Below are 4,134 nucleotides of genomic sequence, written 5' to 3'. Positions count from 1 at the left end.
GGAGGCCCAGCTTGGTGCTCTGAGTGCCCATGGCGGTGCTGACTATGTCAGCTTTCGGAGGGTGGTCGGATGTTAAGAAGATAAAGTAATGCTCCCAGAGGGAGCTCTCAACTAGCAGCAGCTGGGTTGGTAGATAAAGGTCAGCTTCCTCACCTCACCAGTGGGAACTGTGAGGTGTGTTCTGCACCACTCCCCAGTGCTCCCTGGAGGGTTTGAGCTTCAGTCACCTGTCGTGGTAACTTGCTTCATAATGCATGCTCTAGAAGATTCTTTCCTTCTATTTCACTTCACTGTCCCCGATGTTTTCTGGAATCCCTTCTCAAGTAAACTATTTGCTCTTGAATCTTGTCGGTTCTAGTCCAGCTAGAACTGTCATGTGTTTCCCCCACCACTCCCATTGCCCCAAGATTCTAGCCCCCTTGGTTCTGCCTATCCAAATTGCCACAGCCCACAGCCCCACTCTGAGCAAAGTCTACTCAGTTGGCAGCCAGACACAGTATACTCTTTCCATTGTGTAGCAGGCTGGAGTAGAAAGGGTTGGAATCCCACATATATGCCTGGTTGAAGAATCCTGATTCAGTTACTAACTAGCTATGAACCCCTGGGCACATCATCCCACTTCTCTGAGCTTGTTTACTCCTCTGTGAAATACCGGTAAGAATCCTTGCTTCATTGGGTTGTCCTCTGTATCTCGTGAGCTAAATGTCTAAAGAACCAGGATACTGCCCAATACAAGAAGATACGCCAGAAAAGATAGTTTTATTGCATCACGAAGAGATTATTTACTTTCTACGTGTCTCCATCTTCTTTCTCAAACTAAACTATAGCTTCTCTGCCACATTCAACTTATTCATCATACTGTCTTGCACATGAAAGGCACTAAATAATTGTTTGTTGTCAGTTTTCTAAAGTTTTAAATCAGAGAATGCACTCTTTCAAGATTTGCTTATGGATTATTTGCTATTGTGAGGCATTCTCAAGGAATTCTTAGGAGGGCATTCCCTTTCTTGGCCTCAGTTTTCTCGTATGCAAAACCAATGTTCAAGTTTATTATTCTAGATGCACTGAGGTCCTTGTAGCATTACAGTGTAGAATCTGTGTATTCCTCAAAGGCCAAGTACTGTAAGTTATTCTTCTTTCTGACCCGTCACCACTTAATACAAGTGGTGGTCACTGATTAAGTGCCTTCCCAGTGCAGGTGGAGTCAATTCCAGTCACCTCACTGATCCTGTGTCCTCCCAGCCTTCCCTCTTACCACTTACCTGTTCCTCACTCTGTTCCAACCAGACTGTCTTTTCTTTGTACCTCTAGAATTTTCCAGGCTTGATCTGCCTTGAGGCCTTTGCACTTGCTGTTTCTCATCACTTGGTTTTCTGCTCAAGTGTCTCCCCACCAAATTCTCTCTATCCCACGACGCTGCTTTTTTTTCTTGTAATTACTCTCTGAAATTGTCTTATCATTTAGTATTTATTTGCTTCTGTTTTTTGCATTTTATTTGCATTTATTGTTTGTTTTCCCCACCTCTCCCTCTAGTCCTCAAATGTAAATGTCTGTTTGGGATCCTTTTATGTCCCTGCCGCTAAAATAGTACTTAAAACAGATCTGGCACAGACTAGGCCCCTAAATGAACAATTGTGAAATGAATGAATGAGTAAACTCTACCATTCCTTATAGAGTAGTTTTTAGATGGTGAGCTAAAATCCGTGGCCATCACATCAGGTTCTAATGAACTTCTTTAGGTATGTGTCCTAAGTGAATCTATTGCCATAGGTCTAAGTAAACATGCAGTGAGAAGAAACAAGGAATAACTTATTTCTTTTTATTATGGAAAATTTCAAACATAAATACAAGTAGACGTAGATAAGACTAGCATAATGGATCCTCTTGTACCCTGTGGTGGACAGACACTAGCGTGGCTCTGTCATCCTGGTATCCATACCCTGTATAATCCTCTCCTTTGAGTGTGTGCAAAAACTGTGACTTGCTTCCTAACCAACAGAATATAGCAGTTTGATGTCACCCCTGTGTGATGACTTATGTTATGTAAGATTCCATCTTGCTAACAAACTTACTCCGGGGACTCTCAGTGCTAGCTTGATGAAGTCAGTGGCCATGTTGGGCAAGGGCATGTGACAATGAACTCCAGGTGCCCTCTAGGAGTTGAGGGCAGTCTCCAGTTGACAGCTAGCAAAAAGCCAGGGTCTTCAGTCCTACAGCTACAAGGAAATGAAATCTGCCAGTGACCTGAGTGAGCAAGGAAGCGGATACTTTTGCAGTTGAGCCTCCAGGTAAAACACAGCCTTGTCACCACCCTGATGGTAGGTTAAGCTGAGGACCCTAGGTGCCTGGACACCCGACCCATAAAAAGTGTGAGATAATAAACTGGTGTTGTTTTGAGCTGCTAAATCTGTGGTGATTTGCGGCAATCCATAACTAATTCAGATGTATCACCCAGTGTAAACAATTTTCCATAGTTTGCCAGTATTGTTTCATCCATATGGTCATGGTTTTGGGGATGGATGGGCTGGAGTATTTTAAAGCACTTGCAAATACTTTAGTTATCTCTAACAGAGAAGGACTTTTTAAAAGTATAACGGTGATGCCAGAAAAACTAAGGCGTCACTGAGAACCAAAATAGAAGTCTTTTTAAAGCCGGGAAATTGATGGATCTAGTATATTAATTGGACACGGGGAGAAAAGGTATGTTCTATAAATTGCGTGACAGTAACATCCCCTTGATCCCATGAGCTAAAGAACACGTAAGCATATGAGACCTTTCACTTGAAATGTCTAAGCCTTGCCAGTTATTGTCACTGTTTTTAAATAGTGCAGTCACAAAGTACTTAATTGTTCCTATCATTTGTTCATCTGTCATACAAAATCTAAAATCATTCAAACCCAATTCTGATTGTAGGTTTAAGATCCGACCCATTCCCTTAACCTGCTCTGGAATGGACCCTTGTGAATGCCACTTTTTTCATAACACCTTATAATTTCATGTCCTACCATAATTACCATCCCTACCACTTTCCCCTGACTGCAGGAAGCTCTTTCCAACTGGCCCCAGTTCTTTTTCTCTCTTGGATAAACCAGTCTCATCTACCTTTGACTCTGCCCAACGACGCAGCGCTTCCTAAAGGAAATTTCTCGGCGCTCTGGGTTCACTCTCATCTCCACCACCGGGGCACTTTGAGATCTCCCGCAAGTATGAGCGTTCTCTAAACTGGATACGATAGTGCCTCGCAGGGTTGCAGCAAAGGTTAGATAAAGAACGTGTGCAACGTGTAAAGTGCCCAGCTCTGGGAAGGCACAGCCGCTCCCCACCATTCCCTTTGTTAGTTCCCATCTCCCGTCTCCGAGCACCAGAACGCCCAGCACCGCGCCTCTCCCGCTTTCGTCGCGGGGGATGCAGGGATTTGTAGTTTTTTGGTCCGCAAGTCGTATTTCCTCTCGGAGCCAGACGGCGAGAGGAAGAACTACACATCCCAGTGGGCGGCGAAAGGAAAGTGAGGCGCGGAAAACCGAGCGTCTCCGCCCGGCTGCCTTTGCTTTCCGCTGCCCACTGGTTGTTCCCACCACGCGAGGGCTTCGACCCCGCGGCAAAGCCAGGGAGGGCGCGAGCTCACCGGCGGATCGGCCGGGACCGTGGGGCGGGGCGGGACGGCCAGGGGAAGCGCGGGCTGGAGAGAAGAGCGGTCGGTCCCTCTGCTGCCGTGGGAGCTCGCAGGGGAAAGGGGAGAAATAAAGCGAGTAAATCGCGAGCGCCCGTGTCGGAGAAGTGAGAAAGAAAGGGTTGGGGAGGCAGCAACCCCCGCAGAGCCTGGCCGCCACGGGCCTGTCCTCCGGGCCGGAGGCAGGGATCCGGGGCCGGAGGGGACCCAGACCGCTCCACTCTCCCTGCGGGAAAACCTGGAAGCCGGCCGGGCCCCGAGACCCCGGCCCGCAGCCCTCATCCCGGAGTCAGGCCTGCCTCGTACCACCTCTCCCCGTCCCGTCGCCGGCCACCCCCGCCCATTCCCGGGCAGCAGTAGGGCTCCCCGCAAGTCGACCACGCGCCCCGCTGGGGGAGGAAGAGGAAAGCCCGGGCAGGCCCGGGGAGGGTCACCTCTCCGCGCGGGTTCCTCAGGTCCCCAG

This window comes from Eumetopias jubatus, unplaced genomic scaffold (genome assembly GCF_037043125.1).
Source record: "Eumetopias jubatus isolate StellerSeaLion01/CBP00866 unplaced genomic scaffold, mEumJub1_p1.0 scaffold_6, whole genome shotgun sequence".
NCBI lineage: Eukaryota > Metazoa > Chordata > Mammalia > Carnivora > Otariidae > Eumetopias > Eumetopias jubatus.
Note: the sequence above shows the minus strand (reverse complement) of the source record.